Raw genomic sequence first — 25,332 nt, forward strand, 5'->3', positions numbered from 1 at the left:
GCGATAAAATCACACACAATAAATATAAACTCGGGCCTACCCAGGAACATTTAACTATAATTAGTTGAAATTGTAGAGGTTATCCTTGGAGAAGAGAACCCGGGTTAGGGCTGGTAGCTAAAGATAATGATATCATTATGCTTACTGAGACTCACGAACATGATGGATATAGGGTTCCAAATTTTGAGGGGTATAAGAAGGTGTCACTATGGAACGAGAAGATAGAAAATGGTAAAGGGTACAAAGGCATCACCATTCTAATTAAAGAAACTTGGAGCAGATTTATAAACTTGGAGAAAGAAGATGTAAACAAGCAGTATATATGGATAAAAATGATAGAGAATAAGATTCCTACAATGGTGGCTGCCTGCTACTTTGCTCCAAAAGGCTCAAAAATATATAAAAAACATAGATTGGATCGAGAAGACCCGTTTGCTGCACTTAAAAAAAGACATAGCAACTTTTAGCTCTCTAGGGGAAATAATGATAATAGGTGATTTCAATGCTAGAACAGCGAACAATCAAACTCTCATTCTTAAGGAGAGTTACAAGGAAAGCAGAGACCTAGTTTGGCTAGAAGAAGGGACACAAAAATGGGAAAGATCATCGCAAGACAACATGGGAAAGGTTAACCACTTTGGGGCTGAATTACTAGGTTTATGCTGCCTATATAACATGGTCATATGCAATGATATGGAAAAGTGGCCTAAATCAGGTGGAATCACATGCAAAAGACACAATGGGCAAAGTGTTGTGGATTATGTCATATGCTCGCAAGACTATGTTGCAAAGATAATTAACTTTGAAATAGAGGAATGCCCCATGGAGCTAAAGTCCGATCATAACCCCATCTCGATAAGGGTAGCCACTCACATTAAGGATCAACATAATGTCTCAAAACCTCTACAAAAGAAGAAGATGCTCTCAACTGACAAAGTTTTAATGACACAAGAAAATCATAATATTTTTCGAGACTCTCTTTTACGGCTATCTAAAGTTTAGGGAAAGTATCTCAAGTTTGATGAACAACATTCCATGGACAAGGATAATCTTGTTCTTACTATCATTAAAGCCCTGGAGGACTGTAAAAGATCTAAGGCCACAAGAGAAGACAAGAACACTTTTTCGGCCAATCCGTGGTTTGACGAGGAGTGCAAAATGGCAAAAAGGAGTTGGAAAAAGAACATGAACAGAGAAAGTAGAAAGGAATATGAACAGCTGATTAAAAAGAAGAAAGAGGAGCATGTGTACATGAGAAGGATTGAGTTGATTAATCTTGGTAAAAGCAGCCCCAGAAAGTTTTGGAAAGAGCTTCAGCAGAGAAAAACACAGATAGAGAACAACATCATAGGAACCAAATGGCTAGAATACGCTAGGACCCTTTACGAGTGTGATTTGGGAGAACATAGAACCATGGTAACTGAGACTACAGGTGATTTATTCAGCCAGAAGGATATTATTCAAGGTATAAGGAGGTTTGTTGTGGGTAAAGCTCAAGATATAGATGGGCTACAGGTTGAATATTTAAAGCGGGGTGCTATAACCTTGGCACCACACATCACTAAGATTTTCAACAGTGTCAATAGAGAAGGCTTCCCTATAAATTGGACAACAAATGTCGTGATTGCACTCCACAAAAGAGGAGACATAAACAACTCGTCTAATTACCGAACTATCATGATCAATCCATTATTTGGAAAGTTATTTGGCAGCATGGTAGAACAAAAAAACAGTAAATGGGCTGAAACAGAATGCAAAAGAGCAAAAGGGCAAGCAGGCTTTAGACTGAAGCACTCTACTATAGATCACGACATCACTCCCAGATATTTGATAGAGAAAATTTGGGACACTCAGGGGGCTTGAAAGATCCCTGATGGATCTCTGCTACAAATCTGCTGCAAATTTATTTTATTTTTTTGTTTTTTTCCTGTTTATTAATGTTTTCTTGTAGAACTAGACGGAAATGCAGAAGAGTTTGTTTGTTTTTGTGTTTTTGATGATTATTCCACATAGAAATGAGAAGTAGCAAATGGCAAGAAAAGAGTCTGAAAATAAATAACAATATGCAGTAAAGTCAGAGTTGATACAAATCGTACCAGGCAGATCTCTGAATTATAGAGCCAAATAAAGATCCAGTACATTTCCTCTAACAATGATGCCACAACTGGCTGATGAAAATGGGCTGATAAGATGCAAGAATCTGCTGCTGAGTAACCGTTTATTCTATGTATCCAAGTGCTGCAAATGACAGAGTACGGCTGCAAGAAATGGCAGTGTACGCCTGCTAGAATTCACCTCCCATACGCCAAAGAACATGCCCAACAAAACAAACTGTAGGCCAAGCTGAAGTGGCGTCTACCTTCCTCCTGAATACTGTTGAAACTACTGACAAACCAATACCCAATGCTGCTGAGCGTTACGTCCTAGCCAGCAATTACCCTGGGGTTTGTGTCCCAGAATGCAAATCGCTCAAGCAGAGCAAATCTGAAAAGAAGTGTTTGAAAAATATGCATAATCATGAGAAATGACGCCCATTTCCTTATAACCCCTTGCAAAGCAATTCGAACCCTAAAGTGACCCCCAATTGGCGTTGGCTATAAATAAATGAATTAAATCTTATTTTAAAGTGACCATGTCACTAGAAAATGACCATTTCCACCATAGTAATAAATCTGTTCACCGAATTGCCCTGAGACCAAAGAGGAAGATTTAGAGAATTTCAAGACCTTTCCAACGAGCTATCATAACATGGGATATGCATCCAGATGAGGCCAAAATTCCCTTATTACTCCAAAATGGCTATTAACTTAGCCTTATTTAAATATTAAACGCTAACTTAGGAAATATTAAAAATATAACCCAAATAGCCACAAACTGCCCAATTGACATCACAAACCATAAAATCATCCTGTCACCTATCTGTGACTGAAGTCGAAAATCAAGGATCCACTGGCAGTCTCATCCCTAAAATCTAGGGATGCTCCTAAAATTTAGGAAACAAGCCCTATCCCTCTGAAACTAAACCCAAAGGGTCATCTCATGGAAACCCAGCCCTGGGCATGATCATACCTCCTAAAAAGTAGGAATGAACCCCATAAATGTAGGAACTGCCTCCTAAAAACAAGGAACGTCACCCAACTAATCAATACCCACCAAAAAACCGAGTCCCCAACACTGAATAACCATACTGGGTCTCTATCCAACCCTGTCAGCCTACAAAACCCCATAATAAGCTAACTCACATGTCTCTGTTAGACTGAGCTAGAATGTGGACATGACAGGGCTGAGGCTTTCTGTTGCTTCGTGGACTTTAAAAAAGCATTTGACACTGTGCCATGTAACAAACTTTGGGGTAGAATGGAAGAGTTGGAAGTTCCTAACGAACTTAGGTCTGCTGTTTGCAGGTTGTACGAGCAGGTCAAAGCTAAAATTAGAACGATGGAAGGGCTACTAGAAGATTTTGGCAGCAACACCGAGGTTAAACAAGGGTGTCCTCTATTTGTAACACTATTCGGGCTCTATATTGACAAGCTAGAAGAATGGACAAACAAGACCAATGGTAAGGGGGTACAGCTGGCTCACTTTGTGATAAGATTGCTCTTATATGTAGATGATCTCATCGTACTTGCTAGAATGGCTAAAGGTTTGAAAGAACACTTGAAAACTCTAGAAAGTTTTTGCCATGAGGTAGAATGCAAGTGAACACTAGCAAAACTAAAGTTATGATCTTCTTGCTGAAAAAGAATAGGGGTATACAGGACGAGTTCCTGTTTGAAGGTAACCCTCTTGAGATTGTGGAAGAGTACAAATACTTGGGCATAGATTTTCATAACAAATTCAATTGGGATATGTGCAGATCAATAAGGATTCAAGGGGGCTAGAAGGCATTATATTCTCTACAAAATAGGTGTAGGAATGCAGCATTATGGGATTGGACGACCATGAAAACTCTTTTTGGTTTGATGGTCACTCTGGTTATTCTATACGAATGTGAAGTTTGGGGTGGCAGTATGTTTGAACAAAAATGGTGACAAGTAGAAAGAATTCGAAAACACTTCATCACATGCAATCTTAAAGTCAAGACCACCGTACCGTATGAAATCTTATTGGCTGAGGTGGGTTCCTTTTCATTAGAAGCCATCGCATTGGTCCGGATGCTAAGCTGTCTAAAGAAAACCCAAGGCTTGGAAACACATTGCTGGCCCAAGCTAGTCGTAGATGAAAAACTTATTAGGTGGAAAAGCACATGGATGAAACAAAATGACAAATGGATGCAAAAATGGGATATCAACATCCATACGTGCTTGGATAATATTAAAAAAATAAAGAAGTTTGTCATGGAATTTTTTTGCAATATTCTATGGACAAGAAACATGGGGCGGAAAAAATCTTATTACATTAAAGAATTTAACCCCACTTCTAGTCATGAGGAAAAGGCCTATATAAGAGCACCTATTAATTGGAGAGCAAAAATGTTGATAGCTCAACTTAGAACTAGTTCACACCAGCTGCGATGTGAAACTGGTAGATGGCAAGTTCCAAAGGAAGAGTGGGTAGACATAATGTGTTTATTCTGTAATGTGGGAGTGGTAGAGACATAGCAACACTTTATCAAAGATTGCTTGGCATACAGTGACATTAGATTTGGTTATACGGAGATATTGCAAAATAGGGACTTGAACTACTTATTTGAGGAGGATCACGTGGAGAGAACAGCGGCTCTAATTATCAAACTTCAGCGAAGGAGAGACAAGTTAACCAAAACTCTGCAGCTAGATTAGTTCCGCTCCTACCTTGGGGGGTGATCGTGTGGGTCCCATAGGCTACTTTAGCCTCATAGACGTCATTAAAATCTATCATGTCATATCACATGAGAATATGTTAAGTGGAAGTTCAACATCCTTTTCGAAAAACAAGTTTACAAGTACTTGGAGTATATGGAAGATAAAATGGGTGCATGCAAAGTCTTTTTCTCATCATTGTAGATGAATTTGTGCTCTGGTGTGACATTATTTGATGCTATGCCTATCAATTATATTGAGGATGGTTCTTCCTCTGGTAAGAACGAATTGGAGATTGTTATTGGTGGTTACCCTCCAAAACCTTAAAGAAGGAAGACTAACTTGAAGAAAAATAAGTCATTACTATATCAAAAGAAGAGAAGGAAAAGGAAGAAGAGTGCATCTAAATCTGGTTCTATTGATTCAAATGTAGTTCAGTCTATGTTGGAGGAAGGTTGTTTAGAAAGGATTGGTGAAATGTGGTATGCTCGTTCTCTGGTTAGTAGGCCTAAAATTGAAAGTGCTTTGGCGGATTATTTGCTTAGAATGGCTATTGTTGTTTCTGTTGTTTCTTATTTGCTACTAGATGCTAGAAGTTATTGAAATGTTATTGCAAGGAAGTTTGAAGGAACATAAGAACAAAGACATGATTGAGAGGAAATGTGTCAGTGCTAAACAAAAGTTATCCAAACAAATTGGTGAGACAAGAGAGTGCATTAAAGATGTTTGATATCTACAGGTATTGTCTTCAGTGGCTTGCAACTACTGACAATTTGAGAAGTAAGATTAAAGCTATAAAGTTTGAGCTGAATGATATTGGGCAAAATTTTGATTTCTTTAAAGATGGAAAACACAAAATGAGAGTTTATGAATTGCAGTCTGAGTTGTTATCTAGTCAGAGACAGAGGGAAGAATTGGTCAGAACTTTCTGGTTAATAAAGGAGATTGTTGAGATCCGCTTAGATTATCTTTCTGGATTCTTTCTGATATAGAGGATTGTGAACATCAGTGCCCGTCTCTGGCTAGTCATCTTCATTTGGTTTGTTGGTTCGATACGACAATATGTGTGTGAGGATGTGTTCCACTATGGAAGCTTGGAAGAGGTTTCTGCCAATTATAAAAGAAAGGTGCCTTTTTTTCTTGTGAAGATTGTTATTTTTTACTTTATTTCCTGAATGTTTTTATTCAGCTCTTTGCCTTTGATTGCAAAAAGAGGGGAGAAAATGAACAGAAAAATCGAAAAAGGAATTGCTTGAGTAAGGGGAGTGTTGGCTGTGTGAAGTTTTTGGGAGTTGTTTTGCTGTTTTTGTGGTATTGCCATCAATGTCAAAGGGGGAGATTATTGAGAAGTTGTTGGAGATATTTTGACAGTGCTGTCATTGATGTTAAAAGTTGTGATTTGAATGGTTGTCCTCAAGATGATGTACAATATTGATCTATCCTATATAGTATCTAACGGTGATAAACTTTGTGAATGCTATCGTTGTTCCCGATATGGTTGCATATTGTTTTTGATACATATATGGAAGATAGTACAAAATAATGGAGATAAAGGTTTGATATTGACTGCTGTGTTCAGAGCTCATTATTGGCATCTCTGCTATCCGAACATTCATACAGTATGTCAGATTTTTTTTGTGTTTCACTTTTATTCAGTTTATGACATTCTATTTGTTGCGATCCTTTGGTCGGTACTGAATTTTGTGGTGATCAAGACTTGGTCTTGGTTGTGGTATACCCATTGATTCTAGAATACATCTCATGCTTATCTTTCAGTAATTGTGCTATGTAATGTGCTTATGTATGACCTATTTTAGGTCCTATGGTAATGTGGTATGAAGATCATTGTGTGACCTATCTTTTGGGTCCAATGCTAGTGTGCTGAATTTTATTGAAAATGTTAAGATTATGTTTTGTAGTCAAGCTGACATGTTGTTCTATGCTAGCTTATTTGAATTGTTCCCCGGATATATATATATATATATATATATATATATATATATATATATACACTAATTTGCGGGTTCGGGTTCGGTTTGAAGTTCGAAGTTCGAGAATTGGTTTGCAAGTTTGTCAAATATTTGGAAAGGGGTTTGGGTTCGTGAGTACATAACATGTAAAAATTATTTAAAAAGAAAAAAATAAAAATAAATACACACACACACACACACACACACACACATATTTATGAAGCATGAGTTAAAATTAGAATGTAGCATAGTAGCATAAACATGTATTTATGCTACAAAAACACCATAAACAGTTAAACTTGTAATCATAGTGATCATACCATCATATAGTTCAATCAACGTCAACATCAAAGAATCAAAAAATTATAAATATCAAGTTCAAGTATCATTGTTTCATGTTCATTGTTCAACTAATGGAATGAAAATCAGAAAAACTATTAATATTTAAAGTTATGTGCTCTTCCTTAAGACAAAATAACCTGTTTGGAAACATAAAATGACAATGAAAGGCCACCAAAAGCAATTCATAATAACTTTTAGGGTTATGGATGTTAAAAAATATTTCAATTTTGCCTAAAAAAACACTTTCCAGCCGTTCAAACTTTTTGGTGTTGGTTCGCTTGGGTTCGAGCTTGATTGTACCCGTAGGGCAAAAAAAGAACCCTACCTGAACCAAGTTCGAACTGGACCAGAACCGTGGACCAGTTCAAACTTTTTGTGGTCTAGGGGAGTGGGGGAGGTTTATATGTATGTATGTATATGTATGTATGCATATCTATATATGTATATATATGTATATGTATGTATGTATATGTATATATATATTTCATATATATACATATACATAGAACATCTTTTTGGTTCTACATATGTATATGGTTGTATGCATTGTGGTGAAGTTGTTAATTTCTTAAATCCAATATCTAGGTAGATAGATGAGATCTAGATTTACACTACTAGATTTATTTAACAAAATAAAGCTGCGGAAAACTTAGAAAAGAAAAACACAGTTCATTTGCTCTTCAATAAGTTCATCATTCAAAATAATTTCAGAACTTACAAGAGCTCCCAGTACATGGGAAAATAGCTCTGAAACAAGTTACAAACAAAACAACTAACCTAGAATATACTCGTTATTGCTACCTTCTCCTTTGTTGTTAATTGTTGTAAACTTCCTTCTTTCTACCTTGCTGAAAATCAGAAATGTCTTCTCTGATTTTCTCTCTCTCAATGTCCTTGAGAAAGATTATTGAATTCTATTTTAACCATTAGCTTCCTTTAATAACAACAGTTGGGAAAAGTAGAGTCTTACTTGAAGTCTACTTCCATAAAGTAGAGTCCTACTTGAAGTATACTTCCATAAAGTAGAGTCCTACTTGAAGTCTTCTTCTTAGGTGACTACTTTAATTAGTTAGGTGGGTAGAGTTCTACTTGAACTCTACTTCCTCAAAGTAGAGTCCTACTTGGAACTCTACTTTTAACTTACCTTTATGAGCTACAATTATCAACAAAAGTGTGTGGGCAGAGTAAGAACTATGAAAGATAATAGTGAAGGTAAAGTAGGGTCCTACTTGAAGTCTTCTTCTTAGGTGACTACTTTAATTAGTTAGGTGGGTAAAGTAGAGTTCTACTTGAACTCTACTTCCTCAAAGTAGAGTCCTACTTGAACTCTACTTTTAACTTACCTTTATGAGCTACAATTATCAACAAAAGTGTGTGGGCAGAGTAAGAACTACGAAAGATAATAGTGAAGGTAAAGTAGGTTACCACTTCCATAAAGTAGAGTCCTATTTGAACTCTTCTTCTTAGGCAACTACTTTAATTGGTTAGGTGGGTAAAGTAGAGTTCTACTTCCTCAAAGTAGAGTCCCATTTGAACTCTACTTCTAACTTACCTTTATGAGCTACAATTATCAACAAAAGTGTAGGGGTAGAGTAAGAACTATGACAGATAATAGTGAAGGTATAGGAGAGCTAGTGATAGGAGAAGTATTTGTTATTGCACGGGTTGTTGAAAGTTGGCAAAAGATTCCTATTCAGACCTGTTGTAGAGATTTGTTATTGTGCTCTTAATTGGAACTAACTTCATGCATATGTAGATGTAGCTTTATCACTTCGCATTTGTCTCTAAGACTATTTTGTAATTAGTTGTTTTTATATTAGGGTAGTTGAGTGAGCGACTTGACATTGAGCCCTTGTAAAAATCATTTTAACTAGCTTTTTATTCGTGAGAATTAGTTTCTCCTTGGTTTTTCCCATTTTGCGTTTCCACATAGATTCTAGTGTTCATGGTGTATGATGTCTTATATGCTAACATTTTCATATTTATTCATTTATCTGGTTGGATTAGATTGCTCCAAATTAATTAAGTTTGAGAAAATTGTTTTAGGATAACTAATTCACCCCCACCCTCCCAAGTTATTTGAACTATTGAACATGTACATAGGATAAAAACTATGTTCCATGGGGATGTGTCCCCTATGATTTTGGAGTTGTATTCGTATCGGGGATGAAATGGGGACGCGAAGACGGATTTTGGCCGTCCCTTGAATCGTCCCCTTTCTGGAAAATTTGGAAATGCCCCTGAAACGACCTTTTTTTTTTTGGCTGGAAACTTGGGGACAGCGAGCAGTACCGGGGACGGTTTTTGCCATCCCCTATGCGTCCCGGAAACTGCTGGCTGTCCCCTTTTTTTCCAGCCAATCTAGTAAAGGAAAAACACCCCCAAATAATCATTTTTTTACTAATTTTTGCTGTCCGCGTGACCCGTAGTCCATTAAACACGAACTCATTTTTAAATTTGACTTGCTAAGAGGAAGAAAAAAAAACATAAGAGCAGTAGCAGCAGTGAGGAAAGATTGTGTTTAGTATTCACTAACTATTTTAGTTGGACTTCTATTTATTTCATTATGATTTCAGCATGATACTTGGAGCCTTTAGGCATATTGCTAAGAGGAAGCAAAAAAACATAAGAGCAGTAGCAGCAATGAGGAAAGATTGTGTTTAGTATTTACTAAATATTTTAGTTGGTCTTCTCTTTATTTCATTATGATTTCAGCATGATACTTGGAGCCTTTAGGCATTTTGATTTTATCTATATATGTATGTGATATTGTTATAGTGGAAGTATTTAGTATTTGCCATTTGTAATATTCCACGTATCTTCTAAAATGTCTATGGTGAATGGTTTATCAATGTTATGATATGCATATTTGAGTTTTGTCTCTCTATATAAAAAATCCCCGATGTTTTTTATCGTTGTCTCCTAAGGTCCCGTCCTCTAAATTTTGGCTTCGACCCGTACCTGTACTGGATACACGTCCCCGTCCCCATCTCGGAAACTCTGTGGAGAATAGGTAAAAACTCAAGTTAATTGAATATCCTTTGAAAACATGCTATTAACATGGATTCTTAGTGATATGATAGTTTTAGGAAGAATTTGGTTTGAAATGCATTACAAACTAAGATCTTAGCCATATCCTTCTCGAAATGTGCCATGCTGGGACAAGGATAAATTTGAACATCTTAGTTTGTTTGTCAATCCCCATTATTTGGGGTGGCTGTCTTTAGAGGATTATTTGTCTTGTCAGAGCAAAGGGGACCTTCCCTTTCTTCAATTTCTTGAACATTTTTTCTTAAAACCTCCTTGTGAGATGGCTTCTTTAACGTCCTTGGATCTAAGAAACTTGGTGTTCATTATCGACAACTTTGAAACTTGGAGGTTGCGTCTATAGACTAATTGCAAATTACCATTGAGGAATGCATGCTTGAGGCCCATTTCATGGACTTCACATCCAAATTAAGTTGAAAGAGCGAGGACAAGCCAAATTATGCTCATTTTTGGTCATGGGAGCAAATGTGTCCTAATTGATGATGTCCTCCTCTTGTGAAAACCCTTTAGCTACTAACAAAGCCTTGTACTTATTAAGAGTTACATTATTCTTATACTTGACTTTATATTCACTCATTTGCCGCTAGTGGGCTTCTTCTTTGGTGTTGTTCTTCAAGAGACTTAGGACTATGATGTTCAACTACAATAGTCAGTTCCCACTCAGGTACACCTTTAGCGTCTGAATATGTCAAAGGATTGTAAATACTGTAAATGTTGGCTATAAAAGCAAAGTTAACTGTGTTATGTTGCTTGCTCTTTGTCTTAGCTGATTCACCCTCAATAAGTTCATCGTGAAGATCATGGATGGTCTTTGCTCACCACTTAGGTAGGAGAGTAGAAGAACCAACATCCATTACAAGATGAACACCATCATCTAGGATCATTGGAGAAAACTCATTTGAATGCAAATTTCTATTGCCTTGACAAAATTTGGGTGGTGCAATGTCATGCGCGGTAGACTCCACGACCCTAGATTTATCTGAATCCCTCCCATTAGGGAAGTTGAATGAGAGTCAAACACCAAAATCCTTAGCCTTAGGGCTCAAAACATGAGAAGAAGCATGAAAAGTCTTGTTGTGAGGTTTTCACACCGTTGCCTCAAAATTTTTGGGGCCCCCCTTTTTCGGGCAAGCCTTGGCAATTTTTGCAGGTGTTAGGAATTTTTCCGTTGCCTTAGCAAAATTTGGAGTTGTCCAGAGGTTTTCGAATTGGTAATTTTACACCTTGGACACCTTTAGGCCAGGAGGGATTTGATTTGTTTTCGCTTGGTGCGAAACATGATTTTTTGCAACATGTAATTTTGTCCTTAGGCCAAACAAAATTCACTCAACGACATTTTTTCGATGGTTAAAATATCTGGCAGGACAAATTTGAAAATTCTGGACTTAGATGGATTTTTCGAAAAATTTGATATAATTGTATAAGCTTGAGCTTTTTCAAAATGAATTTTAGATTTAGTCATTTTGGAAAATGTTGAAAATTTTTTGATGAAAAGAAATTTTGATAGTTAAATTGTATTTAGAGTTTGAATTTCGATTGCCAGGAAAAGGATTTATTTTTGTTAAAAAATTGAAATTGTATTGCAAAATTGAAATTGGATTAAATTGCAAGATCTCATTAATTTAGTTGAAATTTTGCCTAGAAAATTTTAGAAATGTTAAAGGAAATTGGTAATTTGGAATTGAAAATTGATTTTGGCTTGCTAGATTCGATTTTAATGATATTTTAATTGCCAAAATGTTGTTAAATGAAAATTTTGACATCTCCTAGGCTTACCTTATTTCTATTTTGCAATTCTAGGTCAAACTTGCAATTAAGTGGGCCAATTTCGCTATGGGGCTCAGTTATTTTTATGTTTCATTTAAAACCGGGCCATCTTTGGGGGTTTAACAAGAATTTTGTTCACCTCCAGGCAAGTTGACCCACTCTGGAGATCAACACGAGGTTATAAGAAGGGGCTTCCCCTCTCTTATTTTCTCATTCATTCCCACCTGCTTTTGCTTGGTTGAGCGATTTTCTTCTAAAGGGGCGAATTTGTTCTTGGCAACAATTTTTTGGCTGTCTGATTTTTCTCCTAGGGCAGGTTATGGCAATTTTATTTAATGGAGAGGCAAGGCTATTTGAGATCTGATTTTTGGCAAGTGTGGGTGATTTTATACGGAGGAAATTCTGATTTGGAGCAGACTTTTCTGCCCTAGGGCATTGATTTTCCTTCAAGTTGGACGATTTTGGCAAGGAGGTCGAAATTTGATAAAACGGGCAGATTTTTGCAAGTAATTCATTTGCTAGGGCATCATATTTTGCAAGGACGACTGGAATTTCTGAGATCAGATCCGAATTTGAAGAGGCCTAATTATTGGTAGAAGGCAGATTTAAGGTAAGATTTTCATTTATCTTTATAGGTGAAGATTGGTTTTAAAGGCGGATTTTATTCCTTGTTCTTGCTTGGTTTGTTTCCCTTATATTCTTCTTGCACTATTCATCCACCACTTCATTCCACTGATAGGCTGAAGTTGGGAGATACAAGTGTAGATTTCATAATAGGACACTTGGAGAGGCAAAAATAAGCTAGACCACCTTGGCATTGAAGTTGGGAGATATAAGTGTAGTTAATCCTAAGGTAACGAAGAGGCAGAAATAAGTGGTAGTCCCACCTGTAGGATTGAAGTTTGGAGATTGATAAGTGTAGAGATAGGATTTGGAGAGGCAAAAATAACCTAGATTCCATCGATAAAAAGAAGTTTGGAGATTGGTAAGTGTAGTCCATATCATTTAGAACAAAGGGGCAAAAATAAGTGTTTAGGATGGTGAATGTTAGTGCAAGCAAGAACCCAAAGGGAACGAATACCAAAAAAGACAAGGAAGACATGATGCCTAAGACCACCTTCTTCTCGAAAGTGAAATCAAGTAAGTGATACCAATATCGGCACGGTGAACATGGTACAACTGAAGGATAGATTGAAGGAAGGACAATCCCCCATGGTGAAGAAGATCTATAAGAGCGGAATTGTACACACAATGACTTTCGCTCTGTCCTTGTACGAAATTGGTAATGGAGTGTGCATCCCGGTTACCAAGTTCATCATTTTTGATGAAGGGAAGGGAGTGTTGGATAACATCAGTGGACAAGTGGTCGAAGAAGTATTCAATATTGCCCAGCATAAAGGCATGATAGTGGTAATGATGGATCAGGCGGCCAAGTTCTTTCAGGATAATCAAGAGGCCTATTTTCATTCATCTAAAGCAGAATTGGTTACACGAAGGCAAGAAGGGAGTTACCAAGTTGTCAAAGCTCACCAAGTCAAATTTCAAATCAGAGTATGGCAACCTTCTTGTGCTTCTCAGCTGGATCATGGGCATAGCTCAAGGTATGCAATTCAAGAATTGGATGTACTATTTTATTGATGAAATTGAAAATGGAAAAAGAAAATTTGATTGGGCTAGATAAATAAGTGAAAATTTAGAGTTGCAACTTAGGATAGTGCAAAACCAAAAACAATTCTACGTGGGATCCTATATTTTCTAGCTGATTGCGAGACTATATGAAAATCCTGGACTTAAGGCCTTAGGAATGATTGGCAATGGGGCGGGGCAATTTTTGGTGCGTGAGTGCTATCCACAGCTTCATTTACACAACACCAAAGATTATAAAATGTTTTAAGACACCTTTGCCATGAGGACAAAAGTTCGACATCGTTGAAAGAACAACATAAGCCCGCCTACGTGATTAACCAACAAATCACATTAATATAACTGAGTTAGTATCCAAAGGTGTAAGGAACCTTGGAGTTTTTCTCATGTTCTTCATGAGTATTTACTTTTCAAGGGAGGGTTGAGTGTTTGATATTCCATATCAAGTATTCAATTCCTATATGTTATGTAGTGGTACAAAAGTGACATCAACAAGTCCCTCGTTCTTCATCAAACACCACATCTTGATTAAATATGAGATGAATAGTGTCAACATCAATCAATCGATAAGCCTTATGATTATCACTGTAGCTCGTGAACATCAATTTTTGACCCTTGGAATCCATTTTGGTGCATTCGGCATTTGGAATTTAAACATAAGCTATAGAGTCAAAAACCTTGAGATGATTGATTTTGGGCTTCTAGCCAAACCAAGCTTCCTCTGAGGTCATCTTCTTAATGGTCTGTGTGGGAGATCAGTTTAGAAGATAAACGATAGTAGAGATTGCTTCTGGTCAATAGTTCTTTGGAACATTTCTACAGTCCAACATAGATTGAGCCATCTTAGTGATTGTACAGTTTTTACACTCAACAACACTGTTCAGCTAAGAGGTGTAAGGTGTGGTAAGTTAATGCTTAATGCCATGTGATGCACACAGAAGTCAGATAAATTAAAAGAACAAAATCAACCCCATTGTCAGATTGAAGAGTGATCATTTGATAGCCTGATTCTTTTTCCACTAAGGCCTTAAACTTTTGAAACTTTTTGAACAAAAGACATCCACATTCTTTAGCTGAAATTATAAAGAAATAAAACATTTACACCCAATGACTGATGGAGTGTTCATGGCCCCACAATGTCTTCATGAACCAACTGCAAGATCTTGATGCTCTCCAATCGTCACCATGTGAAAATGAAGTTTGATGCTACATTCTAGCCTGACAAGCCTCACAAACTCTATGATTTTGAGTTTAAATCTCAAGCAATGCAACAACCAGACCCTCTCAAACTAACTAACAGAGATGGTGAACATTAAGGTGCCCATACTGTTGATGCCAAAGACTGCTGATGGAAGTACTTTTGGCTGCCATGGCCTGCTCCTAAGAATCACCTGTATCAAGAAGTCTATAAAGACCATGATCCTCAATAAAAAAACAATTGTAGTGCGCAACTCCCTGTCAACAATCTTTCACTTATGTGGACTGAAGATGACATCTAGCTATGGAGACTGATACATAGTCTGACTAACTGTGATACATAATCTGACTGACTGACATCAAATTGAGCTCCACACTTGGCACAAAATGTACGTCGAGAAAAATCAAATTTCTCCCTTAAGATGAAATCGGAATGTTGCCCTTTCTCACAACAACATACTCCTTGCCTCCACCGAAAGTCACTGAATTTGTGAAAGGTGTAAACTTTTTGAACCAATCTTGAAGATGCGTGAAATGCTGAGAGGCACCGTAGTCAATGTACCAGGCAAATGGTTTCCCATAATCGGATGGGTGTGTGGCTAGGAACATATATGAGGCAGACTCCTGATCATAATGTGTAGCAACATGGGCCTTCTGCTGAGATCCACCCAATTTAGATTGTTCAGATGCCAACTGTTTCTTGCTATCTTTCTTCATTTGGTGAAACATGTAAGAATAGTTGCATTGGACACTTTTCTTCTTGGAAAACTTCTAAGGCCAACCTTGTCCATTCTGCTGGAAGGACTGAGGTTAACCTTTATTTTTATCCGAGGCTTTGGCTGTGAAGGTCATTTGTTCAGTTGAGGATGATTTAGCACTACTTGCAAACAATTGCTTCCATCTATACATCTGTTTCTTGCAATTTTTCTTCATATGACCAAACATGTAACAATAATTGCACTGTACACTTTTTTTCTTGGAAGAATCCTAAGGCTGACCCTGCCCATTCTGCTGGAAGGACTAAAGTTTACCTTTACTTTTATCCAAGTCTTTGGCTGTGAAGGCTATCTGTTCAGTGGAGGATGACTTAACACTACTTCCAAACAATTGCTTCCATCTATCGTGCTCCAGAAGCTTGTTGCAGAGATTAAAAAACTTTAGATCAACACTAGTAGAAGTGGTATTGAGCATCTCAATGAAATCTTCATAGGATTGGGGCAGGCATTTCAACGTGATCACTACCATATCTTCTTCGTCCATCTTGCAGACAATAGCTTCTATCTGGTAACAAATGTTCTTGATCTCATAAGATGTGTCCTTAGAGACATCTTCTCATCCATCATGATAGAAATCAACATATTTTTCAGAAAGGAAGCTTGGCTCTTGTTGGATATTTCATGAAGATCCTTTAAGAGTTATCAGATCTCTTTAGTTGTTTTGCTAAATGGCACTTGTGTTGTGGTAGACAGAAAATGTGAAACAAATGAAGGTCACAAGGAGAAGGGATGATGTGAAAGTCACAAAGAAACCCCTCTGCCAGAAAATTGATGCATTTTTACAAAAAAACATCTTTGAAAAAATTACAGTTGCATGCAAGCTTTGTGAGGGCCAGAAATACCAGGGACGGGCTAGAAATACCAGGGACTGGCTATGGAAAAAACTGCAAGCAATAGAAGCACGATTGGAAAAAAATTCCGCGACTGCACAAACCCGTGATTCAACTCTTTTAAATCAGACAAATCCTCAGAAAAAAAAAAAAAATCTGACTCTTTAAACACGCGAGTCCAATCTGTACAAAAGAAGGATCATGGAAAGTTCCTATTTTTTTAAAGAATTACAAGCACCCTCTCTGATACCGTGAAAACTGAATTGCATGCTTGAATTGATGAATAGTCAAGGTATAAATAACAATTTACAAGGCTGTTTATAAACCATTAACTGAAGCTTTCAATTGAAGCTAAAAATAGCAACTATGTCTTCTATCAAAAGATGTTTAAAAATAACTACAAAAATAACCATTAATAGAACAACCAAGTAATACTAAAAATAACAGACTTAATATGATGAAATATTCTAATAACTATTTGATGCAATAAAGATAGAAAAGCTTGGCATTTGAAGGTGCAAACTTCCTTATAGAGTAACAAATGCTTTCTTCGGCCGAATCTGTAAATCATTGGAAGCTTAATAACTCTCAAATCGCTTCTGGAATCACCAACTGCCCGGTTCTTGAATTATGGCACAGGCTATTGCAAGGTAGTCATAACAGTAATAGCTCTGCTGTCTACTATGTCGTGATGGCAAAACAAATACGAATTGGAAAATATTTGGTTGCATAGGTAAGAAATCCAACTTAGCCACGATACTGTCAATCTCTACTGTTCCAATATTCTGCTGGCAAATGAGAAACAATTGGCAGCAATAATAATCCCAGCCTGGCTTAAGAGAGCTAAGTCAACAATATTCGGTGGTAATAATCCTGACCAAAAACTTAAGCTTTTAATGTTTATGGTGATGCTGTGGACATGAAAAATATAACACTAGAAAATATATATCGGATTCCTTAAAAAATCAACATAAAATTGTTTTTGGCTTCCAATATTTTTGATTTATTCCCCAGCTTAGCCATTATGGATAATATAGTTTTTGTGACATTAAACAATGTTTTATTATTTAATTTAATCAATCAATATTATGTCATCATTAAAAATATTTCCTATATATTTGACAACTTAATAAAAATAATTTAATTTATGTCACCTTATATATTGGGGATATTACAGGGAAGCTTTTCATGTTGTCAACATAACTTGAATTCACATGAACAATCTGCTGGACCTTGTATTATAGTCATTCTTCCACAAATTCTCTCTCCATGACACAGATTCTCATTTGCAGTCTTTTTCCGGAGACAATAACTAATCTAAGTAGTTTCTTGTCAAGTGAATAGTTCATCATGTCCATGATATTGCATGTGCAAGTCATGGTGATGCCACCAACCATTTCAAGATGAAGCAAAACAAACTGGTTTTTTTTCCACATTAGACATGCGTTGCGTAAATAATACACTTCTAATCCATGCAGCCATGCTTCTGGAAGAATTTGTAGTATAGCATCAAAATTTGGAACTTCAATCTTTGGTGTCTAGTGTTGTGGACTTGTCTTGGTGTGGTCTTGTCCAGTGATATCATTTCTCATTGCCCTGTAGGGATTAAAGTATGCGTTCATTGGCAATATATATTCTCCAGAGACTCCTGATAGGATCATTGTTGGAGTCTCAGTCTTCCTACTGAGGGTTCCCACATGGTGGAGGAGATGCATCATGGGCTCGCATTTGCAGATTTTGGTAACGGAATGGAGGAGATATGGGATTAAATCTACATGAGAAATGTGATTGCATACTGTAAGCAACTCTTGAATTGCTTGGGACATTTCCCTTACACTCTCCACCATCGGTTCTATGCGTTTACATACACTTTGAGGCTCAACAAATAGTTGTTGTGCGGTTCTATGCTGTTGATCTTCTGCATTGTGTACTTGGGTGATTCATTTTAGCAGGATTGGTGCTCTGGCACCACTGTCGTGATACCAAACTTGAAGATTCTTTCTTCAACCAGTGCACAAATATGGACAATAATATAGAATTGTCGTATCAATATGCAAATGTTTTCTCATGTGAGAACTTGTTAAAACAGCAGAAATGATATCTGTTCTAGTATCATGAATACTTAGAACAGACCACGTTTTCCAGTGAGCCACTTTCTCTAGAGAAATGACCAACTTTTCTCTTATAGTCTCATGAAACATGGGTCAATGAGTTTGACTCAAAATCACAGTTAAATACTGATAGCAATATCACAATCTTCATTCCAGTAAAAACCTTTAGAAATTATTACTTAACTGTTTTTTAACCTTGGGATATACCAGCGATCCCACTGCACCTTGCCTGGTGCTTACTTTTTGCCAAGTTTCGGGGCAACAGAGAAGGCAAGCTGGGGCGAGATTAGTCCCTGAGGGCTTGTTAGAAATAGGGAATAGTGAGAGGGGTGGCAGCCCAACTATGGATATTATTAACAATCTGTAAACTTGCATATATGATCAAACTGAAAAGTAAACATAACCATAACACAATGCAACTCATAACACCATTATTTGTTAACCAGGGAAACCTTGGCCAAGGGAAAACCTTGGTGGGGATGGTACCCACAAAATGATCCACTAATCAAAAGCATCTTGTGAAAGATATTAACCCTGTTAGGAGTCTATTACATCCGTATAGGGTATTTGTCTTCGTTAGAGGACTAGGCCTTATTAGAAGCCTCAACCTTGTTAGGAGTTGGTATTACAATAGAAAAGTATGCAAGAAGAGCCCACTGCTCAAACAAGCAATAATCAATAATATCTTTACAATGCTATCAATAGAGATGGATACAAAAACTTTTTACACAATGGTGATATCTTCAATATCTGATCTGTCCTTTTGGTGCCTTCTTCAAAACTGATCATGCAACCGTACTACTTTGTACTTGCATCAAACTCGCATCAATACTAATCATAGAAAGTGTGCATTCAAACATTATATTATTACAATACCATGCCACACTTTGCTAAACAAAATGTTCTTCCTTTATACCAAAATCTTTTATCCTGTTGACTTTGCTGCTTGATACTTTGCTAGATCTTTTGAATTATCTTCTTCCACGTGTGTTATCATCTAGGATGTCGTCCCAACATTGTCAATTAATTGTTTTCGTGAACCCAACAATTCCTTAACCAAAATGCCTTTATTCTACCTTCAACTCTGTTTTGTCCTGTTAAAACTGTAATATGTAAACTTATAATAACTTCGTCCGTACATTGCCAAACCTTTAGCATTTTTACCCACATGTCATATGCACTATATTCTTCCTTCTTGTAAGTGTGCACAATCCCATGTGCTTCCAGTGATCTACGCTGAGCAAAATAATGCCCACTGTGTATTTGCTTGCTGATTTGTACTTTGACAATTTTCTGAATAACTATTTTTGAAACTTATCCTTTAATTTTGCCTTCTCAAAATAAGCTATATGTTGCCATAAATGACAACCCTAACATACTACCATAGTTAAATTGCCAACAATCTCCCCCTTTGGCATTGATGACAACATATGGGAAAATTGGCGAAGTGTCCAAAATTGGTGAAGTATTTCACATGGCCATCAAAATTTCAAAAATCTATATGCTGCCCTTGAGATTGTACTTCTAACTAATATCTCCCTTTACATATATACTATCCATGCTATCTTTTTACAATTTTTTTCATACAAACACTTTCTCCCCCTTTTACATCGATGACAAAGGTGAGTCGAAAGCTATATACATGTCAAAATTGTGGTTCTACCTTGTTGATTCCATTATGGTGGATGGGTACTAATAAATTGCATGTAATCATCAAAATGATTCTTTAGGCTGCTAAGCTCTTTATACCAAAAGTCTTTGACTACTGCCACAGTGGTTAAGGCACATAACCCATAAGCTGCACCTTTTGCTGCATTGATGTCAGAAAAGGCAAATTTTGCTTATGATTCTTTTGCCTTTAGATATGTTCCAACTTCCTTTGAACAATGTCAATCTTCAAAGTCAGGTGCTCTCTTAATAGTGAGAATCTCTTCAAGGTTCTATCTCTATTCAGTTCAAACGTTCTTAACTCATCATAGGTTGTGCTTGTCGTTTGCTCAATTTCTATTATTTTATCCTTAGGATTCTTCAACTCATTCACCATCTTCTCCAATTCATTTTGCCTGTTCTTATTTCTTTGGAGATGTCTTGAGTGAATTTATGTGCCAAAGCACGTTTTCCTTACAAATCCTTTCCTTCAGATATATTGCTTCGTAATTCCTATATGCAAAATGTCTAAGGCAGTTAGATCATTTTTGATATTTCGATGGATTGAACTAAACAAATTTGCATTATGTATTGTTTGTGCTTTAAGAGATGTTGCATCCTCAAGAGTAGAAAATTGGTTATCAAAAGCTTCTGTTACCTTCTCTTCTCTTTTCTCCACATCTTGTTCAGTAATGTGTACAGGTATGGTGCTTTGGAGTCTAGCAGTTATCTTTTCTAAGGTGCCTCGTGCATTCTTGCTTAATTTATTTGTCTTTTCTGCAATATTGCTAATGGAATATACACCAATTTGACATAGTTTCTCAACATCTATGTCTTCTTCCACCTTCATTCTATTCAGTTTGAGCTCAAATGGTGATGGAGAGGTGGTAGAACTAGGCTGAGCAACCACTTTGACAGGTGTTACCAATTGCATTTGAGTTTCTCCCCTGATTCTTTCTATTCTTTTTTCTTCTTGTTGCTGATGTGATGATTGCTTCATGTTCTTTGGTGTATCTTCAGCCTTTTCTTCTTTCTTTTCTTGTCCTTTCTCTTGTCCTTGTGATGTAGAACTAGTGTGTGCGCTCTCAATAACCGATGTTGATACTGTCAAACTTTGCTGTGGCCAAGTGAGAAATAGTCCTTGATTTGACAGATCATTGTACATAATTCTTTTCTCAGTTTAAATATATTTTTCCTTTTCATCTTTTTCATCTTCAGAACTAGAATAGTCTACAATGTTGTCAATGACCAAATTGCCAACATTGAAATCTTGCTGATTTTCAAATGGATTTTCTGATGTACTTGCAAAGGGGTCCTCACTGGTGTCAATTGTTATTCTTCTCCTTTATGACCATGTTGTCATCTTGTTCATCTGGTATATCAGGAGTATCATTAACCTCAGTGTCCATAACAATAATGGCAGGTTTTACTTCTTCTTTTGCTGCTGCTGGAGGTAGTGGTGGTTGCATAACATCAGACTTACTCAGTATTTGGTATATTGCCTTTTCTGTTTCTTCTCTTACTTCTTTATACCGTCCACCCATAATCATTTTGGCTCTCATCTCGTCTCTCAGTAGGGGATTTAGCTTTTGTTTGATTTCCTCCATTTGCTCATCATTGTTTATTATACAACATTTATGAATACATACTTCTCTTAATTTCTTTTCTTCCTCCACTGCCCTTAATCCTGATTTGTTCAGTCTCTCATACATTTCTTCTGTCAGGCTTCCAATTAAGATTAATTAGTGGATTCTTGAATTTGATCATATACTTAATGACAGATATATCCAAGTTATTCTTTTGATTGACATTATAATTATCATAGAATTGTTTCAACTTGATTAAGTTACCCTAATTCATAATCATCTCAATCATCTTTCTTATCTCTAGCTTCCATTTTCTTTTCTTGCCACCACTTCCTTGCTTTGGTTGATCATTCTTTGATTGTTGTGCAGGAGGAGAGATCTGTCCTCTCATCCTTTTAGCTGGTACCTCTTCCTTTTCCTGAGCTTTGGTCTTCTTTCCAACATATGTAGCCAATACCTTTGGCTTCTTCCTAGGTCCAGGTCCACTTGCCATTTCCTTGATCCTCTTTGAGCTTTAAGGAGTTTGTTCGTCTTTCTCTTGACTAACTGTGATCTTTGGTGATGCATCTACTGATGGTGAAGTCCTTGTAGATTTCCTTGTAGAAGGTACATGTTGAATATTAATGATCTTGACTTCTTCTGCTGCAGGCTGGTCTGCTGAGGCTAAGGGTGCTGCAGGTGTGGTCGTTACTGATGGAGTGCTAGGTGAGGGTTCTATAGACAATGGTTGCAGTAATAGAATGTTGCTTTGTCCATTTGCCTTCATCTCAGAAACTACTTGTTTAGCTTTAACAAATTCTTCCTTATACATTTGTGTATCCTGAAGCATTTTCTATCACATTGTCTACTTTCTTCTTAGCTGCCTTAGAAATTTGTAATTGTTGTGCATCTGCTAATCTTTCTTCTGTTTTGCCTCATCTATCACTATTTCATTAATATCAGATTTCAGTATCTCTTTTGCATACCCATCAATCATAACCTGATGGCTCAACAAACATAACTCTTGGTTCCACTGTGTTCATCCATGTTTTATTAGTTTCAATCATGAAACAGATATCATCCTCGTATTTGTTCACAGTAGATTGTGGAATTCTTATCCTTTTCTTCATCTCTGATTGAAATGTTCTTATCATGCTTGATATACTGCTGGTCATGTATACCTCTGAAGTTTTTCTGTAACAATTGCTCACTAACCCCAGAGTACATTTCACAGATTTTCATTTAGATTGAGGCATGTTGGGAAATCTCTTCAGAATATGAAAGAATAGATAAGTGAGTAGTGATTCAAATCTGAAAGTAGCATACTTATTCTTCTTTATCCTTTCTAGGTTATCAAACAGTTGCTGTCTAAAAATCTCACAAAGATTGACTTGCTTTCTGTCCACACACATCTTATAGGCTGCATTAATGAATCTTGCTGACACTTCATCATCCCTAGAATTGGATTCATCTTATTGGCCAAAATTTTGCTGATAAACCTTACATTAGTTTGTTTAACCTTGCTTAACATCATTCCTCTTCCATTCCATTTTGTTTCGCTGTTTTGTTGTAGAGTCTTTTTCTCATTCTTTTCATTAATGAGAATTATTCCTTTGTTGCCTAGTCCTGTCACTTCATGGATTAGGTCACTAGTAATTTCAATGGGTTGATCTCCAATCAATTTTTTTTTATGATGTACACGGCCTAGAATAATCCTTATCCATTCCTCATTATTACTGTTAATGTTATAATTCTGTCGGATAAATTATATTCTATATATTCTATATATAATATATGACAAATATTATATATGGAATAATTAACTTATATATATATATATATATATATAGTTTTATAACAATTATAATATATTGAGGGTATATTACTTGTGTTATAACTATGACTAATGTAAGTTAATATGTTAAAGAGACATGCCTCTCTATTTCACATATATATTCATTCATATAGTAACTTGGAAAACACATAAAAATTCCACAAGTGCTATTACAAGTTCAAATCCTTTTTTCACTAACATGGTATTAGAGTAGGTACCCTTCTTGCCTGTAAGGAATGTAGTGTCATAGACTACAATAATCAATGATTATGCTTATGACGTAAGACTAGAGCATCCGCTAGATCAACCTCCTTACCTTCATTGACTGTCATCTAAATCATGAAATAAATAATTACGATTATTGATTGGTGATAAGAAATGTATTGCTGACATTTGCTATCATGTATAGGATACAAATAATGTCATAGGATGGGCAATGATCGATCACATATTGACTATTTTTGATATCAATGTCGAAGTATCTTCAAGTATCAAAGGCCCGATTCTCATGAAAAGTGTTGCAGAAGACTTGATTTTTACGTCCAGAAACGTTTATTACAATGACAATGTGAAAATTACCACTCAATCAAAGTGGGTCTTGGTTCCAGGCATTATGTATCGACTTCTCCCCTGTGCAAGAAAGATTATAAGGTCTAGGGCAAGCTACAAATAGGTCTTTGTGTATTGTGTAAGAGGCGGATTAAAATTTTACAACGAACATAAAAACCCTGCTGTTAAGGTATGAAAAGCTTCCTTGTGGATAAGTCTGTGGATGGTACAAGGGGAGGTGACCATTGGATAGGAAAGAGAAAGAAAATAACATACATACATTTACTTCGATTGGATCACAATACTCCAGCAAGGCGATTGAAAGGGATGTCATCAAGAATAACTCGGCAATAGTTCCAAAGGGAATTTTTGGAGGATAGATTGGAATGAAGTCTTAGCAGCGAAACCAAATATCCGCCATGCAATTAGGAAATAGACCATGGGAATACATAATGTGGGTCAAAAGACACTCAGTCTTGCGGGTTGATAGGCCTCCACTTGGCTTGGATGTTGAACAATTCAAACAGAAGACAACCATAGACATTCATTTGAAATAAGCAAACATACTGAACAATCCAAGGGAAAGTAGTAGGAGATCTCATCTACCTGCATGCAAAGACCATCAATCACCGAGTGTGGGAAAGACTTTGAAAAGAACATACCAATTTAAGTGCTAACATACACCAAGTATTAATTAAGGGTTTCGGGTACCGAGTCCATTAAAAGGTAAATTTACAGTTGAAGCTTCCTTTTTATATTTGTAATATTTTTTTTATTCATTATCTATTAAATGGGTATATTAGAGGTATTAACTAAATATGGGAATATATACAAAGGATAGTGTTTAGTTATAATATTCAAGGGTGATATTCAATAATGAGACTTAATGAATCAACATTATTATTTGTTGAGTATTAATCAAGGTATTGCATGATAGTAACGTGTTTCTAATAGATCTAATTGGATAACTAAAACTCTACAGTTCCAGTGTAGGAACTACTCTCATCCTTATATGAATGGTTGAGTACTAGTATAGGGATTGAGAGTATCATTGTATAAATGTCTATATGAGTAATAAAACTATCGTGCCAATGCAAGAGATGAATAACTCTCATATAAGTGGCTAGTAGTGCTAGAGTGAGAGTTCAAGAGAGTCTACATATAAATGGCTACATAAGAATATGAAATGTTCTAACCTCTTACTTCACCAAGTATTATTTTAGGGAATGAGTTAAATTACTAACATTCTTATTTGTATATCAATATGCACT

At 36.4% G+C, this 25,332-nt stretch overlaps 1 protein-coding gene across 2 annotated transcripts in view; it reads left to right on the forward strand.

The window, feature by feature from the left end:
* LOC149548211 (protein SPA1-RELATED 4-like) overlaps positions 1–25,332 on the forward strand; it is a 185,719-nt gene that overhangs the window by 16,438 nt on the left and 143,949 nt on the right. Inside the window, exon 2 of one of the 2 annotated variants that reach the window (XM_089792255.1) lies at positions 22,348–22,404. The exons of the other annotated variant lie outside the window; for it this stretch is intronic. The gene's annotated coding sequence lies outside the window, so the exon portion shown is untranslated. The remainder of the gene's footprint in view (positions 1–22,347; positions 22,405–25,332) is intronic. 2 annotated transcript variants of the gene reach the window in all.

Source organism: Cupressus sempervirens, chromosome 7 (genome assembly GCF_028749045.1).
Source record: "Cupressus sempervirens isolate cs-2001-9-10 chromosome 7, ASM2874904v1, whole genome shotgun sequence".
Taxonomy (NCBI): Eukaryota; Viridiplantae; Streptophyta; class Pinopsida; order Cupressales; family Cupressaceae; genus Cupressus; species Cupressus sempervirens.